The 20,672-nt window shown below is 44.0% G+C and overlaps 1 protein-coding gene across 2 annotated transcripts in view; it reads left to right on the forward strand.

Annotated features, from left to right (window-relative positions):
- Positions 1 to 20,672, forward strand: part of PTPRJ (protein tyrosine phosphatase receptor type J) — a 200,694-nt gene that overhangs the window by 69,436 nt on the left and 110,586 nt on the right. The window lies entirely within an intron of this gene.

Genomic DNA, 20,672 nt, shown 5'->3' on the forward strand with positions numbered 1-20,672 from the left:
ACTCATAGCAACACTATGGGACAGAGTAGAACTGCTCCATAGGGTTTCCAAGGACTGCCTAAGGGATTTGAACTGCTGACCTTTTGGTTAGCAGCCATAGCCCTTAACCACTACACTACCAGGGTTTCCAATTAGAGCTTGTAATTTGCTGAGATGTCTTAGACTGAGAAAATCCCATTTATAAACACCTCAAGTAGAACAGTAAAATTAGGAACTATTTTTCAGATGATAGAATCAGATTATAAATCCATTTCTTAGATTTTGTGAAATAGAGCTCCCTCCTGTTATGTCTTAAAAAACCATTTGCCGATGAGTCCATTCTAACTCATGGTGACCTCATGTGTGTCAGCGTAGGACTGTGCTCCATAGGGTTTCTTTCTTTCTTTCTTTTGTTTTTAATGGTTTATTGTATTTTTGCTGTTCTTGAGAATATATACAGTAGAATATACAGTAATTCAGCAGTTTCTACATGTGCAGTGACATTGACTATATTCTTTGAGTTTTGCAACCATTCTCACCCTCCTTTTCTGACTTCTTCTTCCCCTCATTAAGATAAACTCATTGCCCCCTAAGTTTCTTGTCTAATACCTTGAGTTGCTGTTGTCAATTTGATCCCTTACAGATAGACCTTGAAAGAGCACAATACTCAAGGCAGACATTTTTTTACTAGTTAAGTTAAACTATTGTTTTTAACTTTAAGAAGACTTCAGGGTATATTTTTGGTTTAAGTTACAAAGATTATCTCAGGACAATAGTTTTAGGGGTTCATCCAGCCTCCATGGCTCCAGAAAGTCTGAATTACATTAGAATTTGAAATTCTGTTCTGCACTTGCCCTCTTTTGATCAGCATTCTTCTATAGAATCTTTGATCAAAACGTTCAGTAATGGTAGCTGGGCATAATAGGGTTTTCACTGGCTGATTTTTTTGGAGGCAGATCACCAGGCCTTTTTTCTGAGGCACCTCTGGGTGGACTCGAACCTCCAACCTTCCAGTTAGTGGCTGAGCACGCAAACTTTTGCAACACTCAGGGACTCCCTGTTATGTTATAAATAGGGTTAAGTTTGCAACATCCCTTTACACACACTTTTTCAGCAACAGATACATAGTGTGTCTCTTTCTGTAGCAGGCAGCCTTTGAGAATGTACTAATGGTCTTGTGTTTTGTCATCTCATGAGAGTGGCTGGTTTTCAGGAAATGGTTTACTTGTCAGTAATTCTGAAAAAGGAGTTTTGTGAAGGCACCCGGTGAACATTTCCATTTTCTTGTCAGTATCAATACAGCTCCTTCAGAGACAGCAGCCAATTAACTGGTATCTTTTTTTTACTGTTTTTTTTTCCCCAGGGTTTAACTCTCTCCTCCATTATATAAAAAAAAAAATTCCATTATAAAGCAGTGATAATAACTAAAACCCTGGTGGTGTAGTGGTTAAGAGCTACAGCGGCTAACCAAAAGGTCAGCCCTTCAAATCCACCAGGTGCTCCATGGAAACCCTGTGGGGCAGTTCTACTCTGTCCTGTAGGGCTGCTATGAGTCGGAATCAACTCGACGACAGTGGGTTACGGGTACCATTCAAGGTGCTTGCTATTGTTAGCAGTGTTATTAACTCAGAGAAGTTAAGTGCCTGGCACAGGGTCAGGTAAGTGGTAGGACTGGCCTTATAACCCATGAGGCTCTTCTGCCCCTGGGTGGTCATGGTAGAGAACTGGGGAAATGGAGAAATAGTACACTTCCCTTAACCTACTCTCTAGAGATCAGCATTAACATTTTGCTGTATTTCCATATGGCTTTTTTTATCCCCCAGAATGCATCTATTACAAAACTGATCATATGGCTTTGCGTAATTTTTCTGTGTCTTGTCGGCGTCTTCTAACGTCCTATTGTATTTTCTCGTGTTGTTAATTGTTCTTTTAAGGCACCATATTTAATTGCTGCATAATGTTCCAGCATCCATTATAACATATTTTATTTAGCACTTCTATTGTTGGGTGCTTAGTTGTTTCTGATATTTCACTTTCATAAAGAGCTATGACTGCAGTACTGCTCTGATGCTTGGGACGTGCATGTGCATGTGTGTGGGTGTGTGTATGTGCATGCATGTGGGTGTGTGTGTTGTGTGTATTGTGTGCATGCACGTGTGTGTTGTGTGTGTATTGTATGTATGGGTGTGCATGTGTGCATTGTGTGTGTATGTGTGTGTGATGCATGCACACTGATTCAGTAGCATCAAGGTTGTGCGATGGAGCAGACTGGAGTGGAAGATTCTTTTGTTTGTCTCCCAGGTCAAGCTGCTTCTTTTTTTTTTTTGGCTTAGGGGAAGTCACTTGATCATACTTTTCCCCTCCCGTGGTATAAACAAAATGGTTTGCCTGATGATTGTGTTTATCTGTAAATGTGGAAAAACCTACTCCTGGTTTTTAGAGACCTTTTTCAGGTTGCCCTCTGAGATGGGTCTCAACTGATGGGAATTCTTGGATGATCAAAATAATTAGGCCAATAATAGCTGAAGGTAGCTGAGTACTCCAAGCACTGACCTATGTGCTTTGCATGCCTGATCTCCTTTACTCTCCCTGTCAGCCCTGTGAGGGAGGTGCCATGATTATTCCTATATCACAAAGGAGGAGACAGGCATGTGGAGGTGAGCCACTGTCTTCAAGGGATTTAAGCCCAGGCTTATACCCAGTGTGCCCCTCTGCAGGTTTGCCCCTGTTCTGCTGTATGTTCCTGGGTACTGTTCTTGGAATCCTCTGTGGTTGCCTGCCCAGGGGACATTTTGCAGTGTCTGCAGACATTTTTGAATGTCCTGATGGGGTAGGGGAAGGTTTGTTAATGGCCTCTAGTGAGTAGAGGTCAATGATGCTGCTAAACATCCTTTAATACACAGGACAGGAAATTATCTGGCCCCAAATGTCAGCAGTGTCAAGATCGAGAGCCCCTGCTGGAAGGGGAGACAGTGAAGACAACACAGCCTTCTTGGGGAGGCAGCTGGAAGAATATGGGTGAGACCTTGGAATCTTGGTATTACCTCTTTATGAGCTTTATCATCTAGGACACATTACATAACATTTTTGATGTTTGGTGTCCTCATCTGATAACAGGCGAATGATACTTCTCTGGCATTTGAGCATGGGTTCTAGAGTCAGACTTCCTGAGTTTGAATCTTGGCCTGCTCTATAACTTTGAGCATGTTACATTAACTTTGCTGAGCCTTAGTTTTCTCATCTATTAAATAGGCACATAGTAGTCATACCTGAGTGTGATAATGAGAGTGGAATGCATAACATACAACCTGGGACATAGTGAATACTCAGTGAATATTAGTGCCTTGATGATGATGGTGATGCTGGTACTTAACCTAATATGAAGGCGAAATGCCATAAGCTTCCTGAGGACAGGGCTGTCTTGTCCTGAATCAGAAGGGTCAAGCCCCCGGGGGTGACCATTGCTCAGCCCCAGGCCTTGTCAAATGGGAGTGTGGCCCAGTGTTGCTAGATCTCCTGATTGTTTTTTCTTCCTAAGAGAAGCAGAAAATTGTATTTTTATGGGAAACATTCTGTTTTTAAAATGGTGATAAGTAATTGACATTTAAGAAAACAAAATAATATATATGGCCAAACAACATGTCTGGGGCTGGGATTGCCCAGGAGGCCCCAGAGTGCAGCCTCTGTTACAGTAAGCTGAAGTTAGCTCTGCGGCTCCTTCCACCTCACAGCAGCCCTGAAGGTGGAGTCATCGGTTTACTAAGAAATTGCATTCAGAGAAATGATATCTTCCTTGGCTATTTTTATATGCCAAATACTTTGTATGCATTGTCTTATTTTACAATCGGGCCCATATTTCAGGTAAAGAACCAGACCTGGAAGGTTAAGTGACTTGCCCAAGGTCACACAGCTGGCTCGAGGGCCATCATTTTCCAACTTCTGTATGGTTTCATTTTACCACATGTTTGCCATCCCCGTAGTCCCACCTCCTGCTAATAGCACCGGGTGTTCACCTGGGCCCTAATGATGTAGCCTCCCAATGCTGGCCTTTCATGAAAACAGCAGAGCCTGGGCTCTGAGTCTGACGGGCTTTAATCTCACTCCGTCACAGAGTCTGTCTGCAACTGGAACAAGTTACTTAAACCTCCTCTGAGGGTAAGTTTCCTCATTTGTGAAGGAGGACCATCCCTGTCTCACAGGTTGTTTGTGGGGATTGAATGAAGTGAGGGATACAGAGCCTGTAGCATGGTGCCTGGGACATGGAAGGCACAGGTATGGACAGATACAGTTGCTTATTGCACCCTTTCCCCTCCAGAGCGGTCAGGGCTTCCATGTTTTTATGGAATATGGATCCTTTCTGTGGTAGTGGATTGTGTTTTTGCCGGATTGATTCCTTAGCTGATGGAATTTTTGATATAGCAGTGATTCTTGGGGTCTGAGAGGCCCCAAATCTCCCGCCAAATCCCTGGAGTGAACACATAGTCAACCTCTTGATTTTCTATCTTGGCCCCTGTTCCCCGCCCCCCCCCCCCCCCAGTGTGATAGTCTCACCATCTCTGGAATGTTTCTGAGGCATGGTTGAGTGCGGGTCTTATGACTGACGTGTGAAGAACAGTGCCAGCCCTCAACCCCCACCCCAAATCTCTGGTTCATGACGCTGATCTCAGAATGCAACAGGATGCTGCAAGCCTGCTCGGCTTCTCTCCGCTTGTGCTGGTAACAATAAGCAGCGTTGAAAACGCGGTGGATTTCAATCCAAGGCATTCTGATCCCTTTCCAGGCGTTGGGAGAATGTTTTTCCAGCTCGGTTACTTGCTGGCATGCATAGGTCAATATACAAGGTGTTCTCGGAGAAGCCGGAGCTGAATGTTGACTTTTGCTCCCTGGGATGTGTTCTGGGGAGGAAGTGGCTTTTCAGGTTGTGGTGGGTATAGGATGTGGTCTGGGGTGATTAGTATCAGGCACTGTGGATGAAGTTAGCAAGAATTGTGGAGGGTTTTGTTTTTTTTTTTTGTACTTTCGGGCTAATGTGCCTCAAAAGGAGCTTTGTGTCTCAGGGAGGGGCCCGCGATTCTGCACGTATTTTTAACATCTAAGTAGAAATTAAAAGCTCACATGCTACTTTATTTTATGAAGTAAATGTGTTTCTGCCAAATAACTTCTTGAGACCTGAGTTCAAATGCTGACTTTGACATTTACTAGCTGTAAGTAAAGGAGCCCTGGTGGCACAATGGTTAAGTGCTTGGCTGCTAATGGAAAGGTTGGCGGTTCAGACCCACCCAGCAGCTCTGCGGGAGAAAGACCTGGCGATCTGTTCCTGTAAAGATTACAGCCTAGAAAACCCAATGGGGCAGTTCAACTCTGTCACATAAGGATGCTATGAGTTGAAATAGACCCGATGATACCTACCAACAACAACATTTGTAAGTAAACACTGGCCAGTATGCTTAAATCTTGCTCTCTGAGCTTTAGAACCCTGAGCGTAAAATGGAGACAAAACCCATAGATTATTGTAAGGTTTCAGGGTGTCATTGCATGTAAAGCACTCACTATACAATTCTTGGCACAGAGTAAGTACTTAGTAGTGATAGCTATCATCCTAATTATGAGAGGCAGTTTCTTATGGCAATAATAGTAATAACAGCGACGATGAGTAATTGAGCGCTTACTGTATGCCAGTTACTCTTCCAAGTGCTTTAAATCAGTTAAGTCATTTAATTCTCACAATAACTTGGTGAGGTAGGTGCTGTCATAATCTCCATTTTACAGATGGTGAAACTCAGAGAGGTTAAGTAACTTGCCCAAGACTACCCAGTTCATAAGTGTAGACAGAGCATGGGCATTAGAACCAGAAGACTTGGTGGCATGCATCCTTGCACATCATCTCCTGGTGGTGTGACTTGGTCCCAAGTACTTAACTCTCTGACTTGCTTTCTCAACTGCAAAATGGTGCTAATAATACAGGCCCCGGCCCCCCTTCATTGCCCAGTGTGGTGCTTAATTGCAAACGCCTAATAGTAGGTGTTTAGGAATCATTTGCTGATGAACTATGTTAGGGGGTTATTACGAGGTTCAAATGAGCTATAAAACTCTGGATAAAAGTTAGTTGTATTTTAAATGCCCCGGGGTGCTTAATGTTGGAGTTTAAACAGCACGCCTCTTTTTCAGACTTTTGAACCACTAAAGAGAGAGGCACGGAGTAAAGAAGGTAGAGATCAAAATATGACCTTTATTACTGATAATGGCTTGGTTGGAGGATGTGGCTTAGGTGTGGGGCAGCATGGGCTTCCTGATAAGATGGCACAGAGGCACCTACCCAGTCACGGGCTGCCTGAGGCACCCAGAGGCCTCCTCACGTGGGGTGCGTGCAGGTAGGGGGGTGAGGGAGTATCAGCCCCAGTGAAACTTCCAGGTGCAGGAGCAGACCACCGGAGAAAGATAAATCACTCCTCCTTCCTGGGGAAGGGCTTAGTGAGAGATTCAGTGGGAAGCCAGGAGTGTTGAGGGAAAATCCTTTTTGTAAACTAGAGGTAGGGAAGACTCATATCCCCATAGACCACTAATAGTATTAAAAAAAAAAAGTCCCCTACCCCCACCCCCCAACAACTTTTCCCTCCTCAGTTCATGGCAACTTCGTCCTTCTACTTGCTTACGTCCTTGATTCCTTTCTCTCAAATTCTGTATCCAGTTGTCCATCCACTAGTCTTGTGGGCGATCTTCAAAGCAAATGCAGAATCTGACTACTTCTCATCATCTGTCCAGCTATCATGGTGGCCCAAGCCCCTGTCTTCTCTCACTGGGATTATTCTCGGGACCTCCTCACTGGTCTCCCCATTTCTGCACTTGTTCCTCTTTGGCCCATTCTCAGTGCGGCAGCCACAGTGATCACTTTAAAAAAACCCAAAGTTGGAACATGTCCCTCCATTGCTCAGAACCCGGGGAGGACTACCCCATCTCACCCAGAGGAAAAGGCGGGGTCCTTCACAAGCCGTGCATGGGCTGACCCCCTTGGGCTCCCTGACTTCCTCTCCTTGCACTTTCTTCCCTTTGCTCCTGCACCAGCCACACTGGCCACGGGTAGTTTCAGGCACACCCCTGCCACAGGGCTTTTGCACTGACTGTTCTTTCTGCTCGGAACACTCTCTCCAAGTACTGCACTTCCTTCAGGTCTTTGCTCACTTGTCACCTTCCAAAGAGGCCTCCCCTGGCCGCCCATTTACAGCAGTGCCCCCTGGCACTCATTATCCTGCTTATCTTATTTGCCCTTATCCTGTCCCCCCCTTTTTTAACCCTTAGCTCATATCACCTCCAGTATACTATATTACACCCCCTTTTTAATTAAAATATAGTCTCCCCAAGGATTTCAATCTGTTTCGTTGACCAATATGTTCTCAGCCCCTAGGGCAGTGCTTGGTGCAAAGCAGATGAAGAATATGGTCCTGTGACATTGGAGATAGTACCCCATGCACTTGGGATAGAGCAGGAACAAGACACACACTGTCCCTGTCCCCATGGGGTTACTGTGTCCTGGGCAATAACGATAACCTACACTTACATAGCACTCGCTGTTGGACACTGTTCCAGGTGCTTCCTCACAACAGTCCAGCCAGGTAGCTACTATCACCTCCATTTTGCAGGTGGAAGGTTAAGGAATTGACCCAAGGTCTCCTACCTGCATGTGGTGAAGCTGAGATTTAGTCCTAGTTGTTGGCTTTGAGAGTCTTCCCTTAACCACCACTACTGCCTCCAATGACACAAACCCAAATCATATCAAGACCCATAAATCCCAATTTCGATTAAGGCTATAAAGGAGCTATGAGCATATGAAGTGAGTGTAGTGTAATGATGAAGAGAACAAGGTCTAGAGACAAAATGCCTGAGTTCAAATCCTGGCTCTTCCACTTAGTAACTGGGAGCCTCAGTTTCTTCATTTGTGAAATAAGGATAATAACAGTACTGACCCCTTAGGGTGGCTGAGGAGATTAAATAAGACAGCTAGAATAATACCTGGCATTTTGCAGAAGTGCCATAAATGCCACTAGATGATTGACTGAGCTAAGATATGTGAAAGGAGCTATAAGCTTAGCTAATGAGAGACGAGAGGGTCTATGGTCAAGGGGCTCTGAGAAGACTTTGCTGTGGAAGGGATGTTTTGGAAAGTGAAGACTCCGCTGGTAAATGGAATAATTGCCCCAAATTAGCTTGCTTTTTGAGTTTTTGTTGTTAGTTGCTGTTGAGTTGATTCTAACTCATGGTGACCTCCTGTGCAGAGTAGAACTGCTTAGGGCTGTCAAGGCTGTGACCTTTAGGAAGCAGATTGCTAGGCCTGTCTTCACAGGTGCCTTGGGGTGGGTTCAAACTGCCAACCTTTCAGCTAGTAACTGAGCGCTTAACCATTTGCCTCTTGACTGTATCGTGTTTTCAAAAGTGGGGATATGCTAGTTGTTGTTATTATTTTTTCTCTAGGTCTGTGAAGTAGATTTTTTTTTGCCGTTAATAAAATTTAAAATGATTGGGACATATGGTTCCTGAGACTTCAAGAGGTGGGTTAATAAGACAACATTTGAATGCAATTTGACCTTTTGAAAAACGTTTTTGAGAAGTCCTAATGTTAGCAACAAGGAAGCAAGCCCCATGAAAACTCTCTTTTCCATTAAAGTGGGTATGGTTGCACCATAAACAAAGACTAAGCTGGTGAGCTGCTACCTCTTCATACCTTATAGAAGCTTTTTTTTTTAGGGATCCAAATTCATGCTGCCACACAAAATAAAAGAGTATGTTCCAAGAAAAAACATTTGCTCTTCCCATCCACAAACTTGGAAAGATGTAGGATTGAAGGAGAATTTGGAAGCCAGTGAGGCAATGCCAGATTCTTTCAGGGGCTCCTGTTAATTTTACTAAGTCCGCAAGAACCTCTTAGGTTTTAAGTGTTTTTATTAGAGCCAACAACTCAGCAAATTTGTTGGAATAAATATCATTTTAGAGATTCATGGGGGTCTGCAGTCCCTTGAGCAACTGGGAGCCCCGTTGTCTCAGCAGGAAGGAAAGCTTCTGTCCTCCTGTCTTCCGTGTCCCCACACCTCCAGAATAATGTTCAGGGAAGGAGCTTTTGAGTTCTACTTCACCAGTGGCTTCTTGAGGAGCTCCAGAAAGGGCAGAAGCTGCTCACCGCTCAGGCCTACATCTGAGGAACCCTCCTTTGTGGAGAGGTGTATGTGGGCTGGTAGAGTTGGGCCTGGAGTTGATCACCTGGGGCAAGTCCTGGCTCGACCATGGTGATGGAGCCTGCTGGTTTCCTACTCAATCTACTCAATTCCCCATCTCCCTCTCTCTTTCCTAATTGTTGGTATTAGCTGCCATGGAGCTGCCGCAACTCATGGCCACCCCCTACACAATGGTTTTGGACGGTTGAGATCTGTAGAGTTTTACTGGCTGATTTTTTGGAAAGTAGATCACCAGGCCTTTCTTCGCAGTCTGTTTTAGTCTGGAAACTCCATTGAAATCTGTTCAGCATCATAGCAACACTCAAGCCTCCACTGACAGACAGGTGGTGGCTGTGCTTGAGGTGCTTGGCTGGCAATCGAATCCAGGTCTCGTGCATGGAAGGTAGAGAATTCTACCACCGAACCACTACTGCCCCCACTCCTTAATAGGAGCCTGTTTCTCCCAGTCTCATTTGCACCTTGAGGTGGCCATGTGACCCTGTCCTGGCAAATGCATTGCAAGTTGGTCACTGAGTGGGGCTCTGTGAAGCCCTTACCGGGAGTTGACTCTGGCTTGCTCTTTGGCCTGTGTTGTTCTGCAGTAATGCTACTGCTGTTGCCACTGATGATAATAATAAACACTAACACAGGTAATGCGCCTGGTGTCGAGCACTTTTCTGAGCCCCTTGCATTAATTCACTTAATCCTCATAGTAACCTATGAGATCGTTAATATAATTACCTCCACTGGACGGATGAGGCAATTGAGGCTGAGGAAGGGTAACTGAGCAGCGCAGGTCTGGGATCCTGGCACAAGCATTTGTACCTGTTAGCTCTCTGTTATGCTGCTTCTCAGAAAGGTGCACGTCCCATTCCGAAGGATGTGAACAGGAAAGAGCCTTTGCAGCTGCGAGTGTCCTGGGCTGCCTGCTTCTGGCGTACTTGTCATTTGAGGAAAATTGATTGCTTACTTGTTACTTAGGGCCGAACGCTTTACAGAATTGATAGAAACACTCTGTCTTGTGTGACTTTGGACAGGTCCCTCAACCTTTCTTTATCTTGGTCCCCTCCTCTGTAAAATGAGGATAATTATAGCACTACTTTAGAGGTTTCTTAGGAACGTGCCCAGTGCATAGTGGATGGTCCCTGTAAATGTTAGCTGCTGCTATTGTTGTAGTATTGTCATCAGCAATGTTGGCAGTTAATTCAACAACCATTGATTTCCTACTCTATACCAAGCTTAGCGAAGGTGGGGGCAGAATTAGCTTGCACGGGATGGACAAGCTGCTGGAGGAGCATTGAGGAAGAGGGATAACTTTTGAATGCTAGTACTGCTTTGCCCTTGCACAGCTTTGACTGTTTCTGAAGTGCTTTCTCACGTATTCTCCGACGTAATCACACCTCTGCTGCCATCGCCAACAGGCGCGTCCTTAGATGGAGCTGTTTCTTACCAGTATGTATCTGGGATTTGTTTTGGGGGAGGTTGTCTGTGTCTACACCTGAATGGAGGCGGGGCAACGGAGCTGGCGTGGATTCCAGGCACTAGCTATGCATAAAGAAGCACTCGGCTGCTAGCTGAAAGGTCGGTGGTTTGAACCCACGCAGTGGCTCTGCAGGAGAAAAGACCTGGCAATCTGTTCCTGTAAAGATTACAGCCTAGAAAACCCTATGGGACAGTTCTACTCTGTCACATTGGGTCACTATGAGTTGGAATCGACGTGACAGCACCTAACAACAGCTATGCATAGGGGGCAGTGGTGGTTCAATGGAAGAATTCTTGTCTTCCATGCAGGAGACGGAGGTTTGATTCCCATTCGATGTACTTCATATGCAGGCATCGCTCATCTGTCAGTGGAAGCTTGCGTGTTGCTATGATGCTGAACAGGATTCAGCGGAGCTTTTAGACTAAGACTGAGAAGAAAGGCCTAGCAATCTACTTCAGATAGCAGCTATTGAAAACTGTATGGTGCACAACAGTCTGATCTGAAATTGATTGTGGGGTGGATGGCTCCGGAGTGGGCAGCATTTTGTTCTGTTGTGCCATGGGTCAGGGACTGACTTGATGACAGCCAATAACAACAACCTGGATGGAGACAGGAAATGGAGTTGATGTGAGTTGTGGGGTACTAAATCAAAACAAAAAACCAAACCTGTTGCTGTCGAGTCAATTCCGACTCATAGTGACCCTACAGGACAGAGTAGAACTGCCCCATAGGGTTTCCGGGGAGCAGCTGGTGGATCAAACTGCTGGCCTCTTGGTTAGCAGCCACAGCGCTTAACCACTGCCCACTAGGGCTTCTGCAGGCTATTAGCTATGCATAAAATAGGAGCCAGGTAAGAACAGGTTTGTGGCCGTGAGGGCTTGGGGGAATGTCCTGTGTGTCATTTTCATTATAAAAAACTGAGAACTGATACCTTTATTTAAAAAACACCCAACTTTGGAGAAAAAACCCCTAAGGAGAGAGGTTTTTGTCTATTTTGTTCACCGCTCTAAAGTGGTTATTGTTGTTGTTAGGTGCCATCGAGTCTGTTCCAACTCATAGTGACCCTGTGCACGACAGAACAAACACTGCCTGGCCCTGCCATCTTCACAATCGTTGTTATGCTTGAGCCCACTGTTGCAGCCACCATGTCAATCCGTTTTGTTGATGGTGTTCCTCTTTTTGCTGACCCTCTACTTTACTAAGCATGATGTCCTTCTCTAGGGACTGGTCCCTTCTGATAACATGTCCAAAGTATGCGAGATGAAATCTTGCCATCCTTTCTTCTAAGGAGCATTCTGGCTGTATCTCTTCCAAGACAGATTTGTTCGTTCTTCTGGCAGTCCATTGTATATTCAATATTCTTTGCCAACACCATAATTTCCAAAGGCTTCAGTTCTTCAGTCTTCCATATTCATCGTCCAGCTTTCGCATGCATATAAAGTGATTGAAAACACCATGGCTTGGGTCAGGCTCACCTTAGCCCTTAAAGTGACATCTTTGCTTTTTAATGCTTTAAAGAGGTCTCTGGCAGCAGATTTGCTTCAAAGTAGTGCCTGGTATGTAGTAGGAGTGCTCAGTAAATATTTGTTGAATGAATAAATGACAGGGAATTGGCCTTCCTTGCTCAGAAGTCGTCATTGAAAATTCTGGTTTTCTCACATAGAGCAGAGGCCCGACAGGCTGCCAGAGGGTGGCTGTTTTGTAATGGCCTCACCAGTGTTTCCCGATGGAGGGAAGTGCACATTTTTTAGCTACTTTTGCTCTGACTGATACACTTGGCTGCCTAACAAAAAGCCAGAGAAGGAACCAAGATTTTTAGCGTCATTCAAAATGCTTGCCATTCCTCTTGCTTTGCGAAATCCTGAGCTAGTTATTTCGAGTTCACGTAAAGGTCAGAACTTGATCTGCAGGAAGGAGGTTCCCCTTGGTTTATGCTAGGAGAGCTTTTCCCCCTTCTGTTTATTTTACCCAAAGGCTTCTGTTTTTCTCCCAAGCTGAAATCTGGCATTTGTTGTAGAAAGTTCTCAGCTTGTGTGTGTGTGTTTTTTAAAAAGAGCTCATATTTTGGCTTTAATTTTGATTCTCAGTGATTTTTTTTTTTGCTGCCTTAAGCATTGATTTTCTGCTCCTTGAAAGGTCAGCTCTTAAGTGGGTGCGTAAAGTTGAGTTTCAGTTTTGGAGGTGACTTAAAAACCATTTTCTTCAGCTTTGTAAGTGGTGTTCCCAGCTCGTGTTTCCTTCTGTTTTTTAGTTTATACGTTGGATGCGATCTCTCAAAGTATATAGGCTCCCCCGACCCTGTTTTTGTTTTTAACGACTGTGAGACCAATGGATCCACTTTCTCCTTTGTGTGTAATTTTCTTTTTTTTGGAGGGGGAGGCAGACGGTGGTGAAGGCCTCTGAGCTCTGTCTCTGTCGCAACCCCTCTCTAGGAGAACTGTAGGTGTCTCCCCTCAGCACTGGGTTAGTTCAGAGAGTGGAAAGAGCTTGGAACTTTGGTGGGATGGGCTTAGGGGGATACATTAGGGAAGACCGTCAGGCCAAGACTGGGCAGCAGCCCAGTGCAGTCGTGCCTTCAGGGCCATTCTGCCTGGTCAGGCGAGGCAGCTTGAGCCCCTTATTTTTTCTCCAGGATCTTCAGAATGGTTTCCTACTGAGCAAGGGGTGGGGAATAAAGCCCTGGTAGCAGAGCTGTTAAGAGCTTGGCTTTTAACCAAAAGGTTGGTGGTTCGAGTCTACCAGCTGCTCCATGGAAAGCCTACGGGGCACTTCTACCCTGTCCTATTTTATGCAGCTTGGAGACCTGGGCAGTACAAACACTTAACATGCTTGGCTATTGAAAGATTGGTGGTTCAAGTCCACCAAAAGGCACCTTGGAAGAAAGGCTTGGTGGTCTACTTCTGAAAAATCAGTCATTGAAAACTCTGTGGAGCACAGTTTTACTCTGACACCCATGGGGGCCACCATGACTTGGAGGTGATTCGATTGCAGCTTGTTTGATCTAGGTGGCTTAGGTTGCTAACTCAAAAGGTGAGCTGTAGAAGAGGGTTCTCCCCAGCCCCCGGGGAGGCTTAGACCTGCTTTTCCTCAGCTGGTTCCGTTACTCAGTCCTTCCCACTCCTCTAGCCTCCTTAACATTCATCCCTTCTGGGAGGAGGTATCTCCCCCAGGACCCCACGCCACACTCTCCACTCTTCTCATCTTTGCTCCTTTCTTGTGATACCTACCAGCTTTTCCATAGATTTACATTTGCATGTACTGGAAATATTTGGAAATCTTTTTTTTTTTTTGTAAATTGTATGTCTTCTGTTAGAATTTTAAACTTTTTTTTAAAGTGTCATTTGTGATCTCTTTGTGTCAGGGCTTCAAACTCGTTCCTTCTTCTTCAAACCTCTGCTCAGAATTTGCATTTCTAACAAGTTCCCTGCAGAGAATTTGCATTTCCATGCCAGATATACTGAATCAGAATCTACATTTTAACAAGATCCCCAAGTGATTCTTATGTATAACTTCCTGGGGAGTTGTTAGAAATGCATGTGTAGGTGCTTATTATGAGTCAAGCTCTGTTCCAAGCACTTTATACAAATTAATTTAATGCCACCTATTTTTTATTAAGTGTAGTAGTTAAATGTTCTGGCTGCTAACCAAAAAGTTGGCAGTTTGAATCCACCAGATGCTCCTTGAAAACTCTGTGGAGCAGTTCTACTCAGTCCTGTAGGCCCGCTATGAGTTGGAATCGACTCGCCGGCAATGGGTTTGGTTTTGTGTTGTGTTATTGGAGCCCTCGTGGTGCAGTGGTTAAAGAGTTTGTCAGCTAACTAAAAGGTTGGCAGTTCGAATCTACCAGCTGCTCCTTGGAAACCCTATGGGGCAGTTCTACTGTGTCCTATAGGGTTACTGTGAGTTGGAATCGACTTGATGGACAATGGGTTTTTTTTGGTTCTTGTCTTATCACCCCCATTATACAGAGGGAAGAACTGAGGCGCAGCACACAGGGTTAAATGGCATTCCCGAGGCCACACCTGTTAAGGAATGGGATAATGGCCTTTATGTGACTGAGCATGATTAGGAATTATCACTCATTTTATTTTTCAAAAAATAGAAAAATCTTTCTCTTAAAAAAATTCAAAACTAATACTCATCGCGGGAAACACTTAAATACTGCCAATGAGTAAAAGCAAAAAGTGAGAGTCATCCTTACCCCAGACCTCCAGTGCTCTGAGATAGACCAAACTTTTCCTGTCCATTTGGAATACGGATGGATTTTATATGTCAAGTATCCTCACCTGTAATTATACTGATGGGCCACCTCCATCGCCCTGCGGTGGTTGGACTGCCCCAGGACTGACACAATGGAAGAGCCTGGACTTGAACCCAGATTCTTCTCTCTCCACTGTAACCCACCTCCTGGATGACTAGGCAGGTGTTGGCTTTATATGGATCCTTTGGCTTCATGTGTTGACAGATGGTCTTCCAGTTCGTGTATATAATGGTTGTGGGCACCTTCCAGGGTTATCATTAAAAAGGGAATTGGCTTTTGGGCAGGGACAGAATAATGCAAATATTCAGTTTTGGTTTTGAAAATCTGAAACCTGCGGTGGGGACATAGAAAAGATGGAAGGGCAATGATTCTCTTTTCCCCTCTCTTTTTTCTTCCAGAGAGAAGGGATTAGGAGGCCTCCAGGAATGGAGTCCCTTTCCTGTGATAAAACCTCCCTCTCCCAGGGCAACTGCAGAGCCTTCCTCCTGGCCTGGAGGAGACAGGGTTCTACAAACAATGGGGGGAAGGAAGGGAAAGCAATGAGTTTGCGGATGGTGCTGATGACTTCCTCAACGAGACACTGAGGGTTTGTTCTCTAAAAACCCTGCTTGGAGGTCCCCGTAGGATGTACACAGCATTTACTTTCACTCTCCTCATCTGATTGTCCCGGAAAGAAAGTTTCAGACTGTAGGGAAGGACCCTTTGACTGTGAATTCACTTGGACATTTGAAAGAGAAGGCAACCTTATCCTAGGAAGCCACTCTCTTTTTCTGGATGTGACTGGTCAGGCAATAGCAATTATCCAAACCACAGCTCTCCACCAAGAGGCAAACCACAGGAGTAAGAAATCTGAACAAGCAGAGAAAACACAGGGCCACCAAAGCATGCATTAATGTTTTTCTCTGAGAAGAGATTCTTTATTCACTATTTAAGGGCTGGCCCAGCAAGTGTAGTTCCTCTAGTTTCCTATCCCCATAGCAGATAAGCAGGAAATTAGAAAGGATAGGGGAGGTTTACAGAATAAGACCAGATAACTAGGGTGGGGGTGGTTGTTAGCTGCAGTTGAGTCCCTCCACTCGTGACAATTCCATGACAACAAAATGAAGCCCAGTCCTGTGCCATCCCCATGATCAGTTGTAGATTGGACTGTTGAGATCCCTGGAGTTTTCATTGCTGATTTTTAGAACTAGGTCACCAGGCCTTTTTTCCTCATCTGTCTGGACACTGCTGAAACCTGTTCAGAATCATAGCAACACTCAAGACTCCACTGACGGATGGGTGGTGGCTGTACATGAGGTGCATGGGCCAGGAATCGAACCCTTGTCTTTCTCATGGAAGGTGAGAATTCTACCACTGAATCACCAATGCCCTTTAGCTGGGGTGGAGAGAAGAGATACTTAAAAAAGCAGAAGAAGAGTTCAAATACCTCTGTAGCCCCTGGGGACCCTTAGGTGCTCAGTTTCCAATGAGAGTGCATAAGGCTTATCTCTCCACAGGCCTGGAGGATATTAAGCCAGCACAGCATGTACAGGCTGCTAATAATACAACTGGGCATCCTCAAAAGATTAAGTGATGATCAGGGTAATAATATTAAACTCAGAAAATTCAGTTTAAGAAGACAGACAGCATAATACATTATATACAAATTCCTATCGTTTCTTTATCTCTCATTTGGAGAGGTGCCATGGCATGAGATAGACATGTTGGCGATGGCTGGACCAACTAATTACTGAATGAATAAATGGCCTGTTCTCTGCAGCAAGAATACGGAATAAACATTTATTAATTCGCTGCAAAGGGCTGGGAACTATGCAGATTGCTGAGGAATGAATGGATGAAAAGATAGGGGCCCTACCTGCAGGAAGCTTGTGTTTTAGTGGGGAGAACTCATGTGGTCAGGGTTTTAATGGGAGGGAGACCTGAGGTAGGAGAGCACAGAGCTGGGATAAACAAGTGATACAGTGAATCTGGTCTTGCCACTTCACTTCTCAGGGAATACTGGCTCGGTCCCTCTCCTCCCCAATCCTCACTTTGCTCATGTGTGAGATGAGGATCATGAAAGTTCTACTGTCAGAGACCTCTTGTGACCATAAAATGAGGAAAAGTAAGGACACCGCCTTTGCACAGAGCCTGGCTTATCCTAATAGTTGCTACTCTTCTTATTTTTATGCTCCTTCACATTTCAAATCCACCCCAACACAGTTTTGGAGAGGAAGTGATCTTTGACCCCAATCTTGAAGTCACCATAGTAGGTGCCAAGGAAGTGACACAAATTGAGAATAAGATGTGTACCTTCTTTCAACTGTCTGCAATTCCAAACGGCTGTGATAAAAAGGGCACTGTCAGTTAATTTGTTTATGTGGGATGCCTTATTGCCTGTTGGTGGTGGGCAAATGAAACTTGACCGTGTAATCCTTATTTTCATTTTGGACCAAGATCACCATTAGTGAGGCCAAGCTGATGTTCAAAGGAACAGCTAATGTAGTGGAATTGCATCTCAATTGGAGGTTAGGTTCTCAACTGGAAGTTGGTATTTTGGTAGAAAATGATGTTTACTCAGAGTCACCAGTGAAAATCATCCCTTGAATCATCCCAAAATACAGTGCACAAAGTGGTATTTATCTACCATATTGGAGAACACATGCCATTTTTTTCTTAGGAAGCCCCCCTCAGCCAATTATTCCTCCATGGTTGAAAAGATGCAATTTCTTTGGGTGAGTATCAGATAAAATATTGTATTCAGGGGCTACATGGAATGGAAAGTCTGTATCCTTAAATGTTAGCATGATGATGAGGATGGTGAGGAATGGCACATGGGAGCTGGACCCCAGCGAGGCTACAGTAGATGTGGGTCTCCCATCTTAGGCTGACACCAGAGCGTGGGTGGAATAGCCAGCACCATTTAAATGATTTTTCTTTCGCTTTTTCCCCCAAGCAGGTATAGTTTAATTCACCTGGGTGATATGCTTATATAATGGGGCTCCCCCATGGGTTTTTTGTTTTTGCTACATCTTGTGATCCGATTTTAAGTATCAGTATGCCACTACAAAGAGCTGTTGTTCTGTTCCATCTGTTATCCTGTGTGGAAAATTTCTTAAATGGGATTATTGAGGTATTATTTATCCCCTGGCAGTTAACAGGCAACAGCAAATATCATTCGTTATTGTTTGGAAGGGCAGCGCTTTTTTTTTTTTTATTATTATGCTTTAAGGGAAAGTTTACAGTTCAAGTTCATTTCTCATACAAAAATTTGTACTCACATTGCTGCATGACCCTAGTTGCTCTCCCTGTAATGCAACAGCACAGTCCTCCTTTCCACCCCGGATTTCCTGTGTTCATTCAACCAGCTCCTGTCCCTTTTTGTGGAAGGCAGAACTATTTTTTATATTCTTAAATTAAAAGTGGCTTTGATATTTTCAAACACGGAGAGAAATTTGATCATTTAGTGATATGTGATAGGACCTTTAAGTGGTCTGAATGCTGTAGAGGTATATCGTTACTTGTTTCCTGAAGGGTAGAGGGACTTGGTTTTCCTGGGATTGTATAATTATTGCTCCAGTGGAACTGAAACTGCAGACAGGTTAAAAGAAGGCTTAGAGGTTATCTAGTTCACCCCCCTTCCAGTGCAGGAATCTGTCTACAAGATTCTGAACAGATATAATAGCTTAAAATAACAATGACCATTGACTGAGCTCTTGCTATAAAACAATGTGAAAAGTACCAGTAGGAGTGGTAAGACTTCTAGGTTCTAGGCACTGTGCTTCGTACTGGGTGCATTTTTCAACAATCCTTAAAACTACCCTAATACAGATTTAAAAAAAAGCCCCAAACCAAACCGGTTGAGTCGATTCTGACTCATAGCGACCCTATAGGACAGAGTAGAACTGCCCCATAGAGTTTCCAAGGAGCGCCTGTTGGATTTGAACTGCCAACCCTTTGGGTAGCAGCCGTAGCACTTAACCACTACACCACCAGGGTTTCCTTACTGGATCATAGTTTCTGATTATGGCTTCTTCACTATGAACTAAACTATAACTTGAAAAATTTCCAGATTTAGAAATTTTGGTCTCATAGTGAAAGGACCCCTTCCCAATTCTTTTTTTTTTTTTTTTTTTTTATCAGTTTTTCCTTTTAAATTAAAAAAAAAAAAAAGGGATGTGTTAGCATCTTTTTACTTTCGAGTTCAGTTTCTCTCTTCTCCTTTTTCCTGGGTAATGGTTAAAGTTATTATTATTTAAAAAAGTTTTATGCACTTGTGGTGTAAAAGTAAACCAGTGTAACCAGAAGTGTCTGAAAGGCTCTCTTGCATTTTTAGCTGACCCATTCACTTTGCATATCTTTAGGATATTAATATTTAAGACACAGCTTGCAGCATTGTAGGTATATTTTACATGGTAAAATTATACTTAAAACATCATAAACTTTTAAGCCATCAAAAAAAAAAAAAAACCCAAAAAAGCAAAAAAAGCAAACCAAACCTATTGCTGCCCTAGGGGGTTTCCAACACTGTAATCTTTCCAGAAGCAGACTGCCACATCTTCTTCCCGCGGAGCGGCTGGTGGGTTCGAACTGCCGACCTTTTGGTTCACAGCTGAACACTTTAACCACTGCGCCACCAGACTCCTTTTTTAAACCATAGAGAAAAAACATTCTAAAATTTAAAAACTTAAAAAAAAATGTTTAAAGCACTTCCTTAAATTTGAGAACCTTAAGTGTCTTCATGTGTTCTGTGTTCCCAATTTATTTTTGCAGCAGTAAATTATTTCAACTGTCTTTAGTATTAACGTGTTTGGAACATTGGACCAATTTGTGCATGAGTATTTAGAGCCTTGTACTCAATAAGAACTACCTGAATTTGTAATTACTCAGGTTGGGACCCAAATTAATGTATATTTTATTTAGATTCTGGAAACGCTGGTGGCGTAGTGGTTAGGTGCTGCGGCTGCTAACCAAAAGGTCAGCAGTTCGAATCCACCAGGCGCTCCTTGGAAACTCTATGGCGCAGTTCTACCCTGTTCTGTAGAGTCGCTATGAGTCGGAATCGACTCGACAGCAGCAGGTTTGGTTTTGGTTGGTATTTAGATTCTAGGCAACAACACATTATATAAATCAGCAACCTTTGGTTGGTGGAAGAGTCTTCACCCCACCTATTCTGTGAACTTGGACAAGGTATATTGTGTCCCTGAGCCTTGATGTCCTTATTTATCAAATGGGATATCGAAACCCTCTCTTCTGGTAATACCCAAGGGTGTCAGTAGAGGCGGCGTGAAAAGAATAAATCACTGTACCAATGCAGTTTGGGCGAGAGCATGCAGTTCTGTGTTAAAGAGAGAGTTGTGGAGACTTTGAACCTTCCTTAGGCCAGTGCTTCAAAGTTTTTTTTGACCCTCTGGTTTGATGTCCTCTGAAGTACACAGTGTGGCATAGTTTATATGTATTTTTGAAGAATATTAGGGCCTTTGCTGGAATGATTGATGAGAATATGGGATTTCACCAAATTAGGGCTATGAACCAGTGCTTTCAACACTGAAGCATCTCACCTTCTGTGTATTTCATGCAGGTTTTTGCACATTAAACAAGCACAAATAAAGGCACAATGAGGGGAATAGCGATGGCCATCAGACCTCAGCTGGGTTTTCCTTGCAAACAGGGGAGCTAGTGAGAGTGTATCAGATGAAACATTATTTAAAGGAGGAGGAGAAAGAATAGTTGAAGTCTGTTGCATTTCCAAGATCCTTTGGTCTTG

The sequence above is a fragment of the Elephas maximus genome, chromosome 7 (assembly GCF_024166365.1).
Source record: "Elephas maximus indicus isolate mEleMax1 chromosome 7, mEleMax1 primary haplotype, whole genome shotgun sequence".
Taxonomy (NCBI): domain Eukaryota; kingdom Metazoa; phylum Chordata; class Mammalia; order Proboscidea; family Elephantidae; genus Elephas; species Elephas maximus.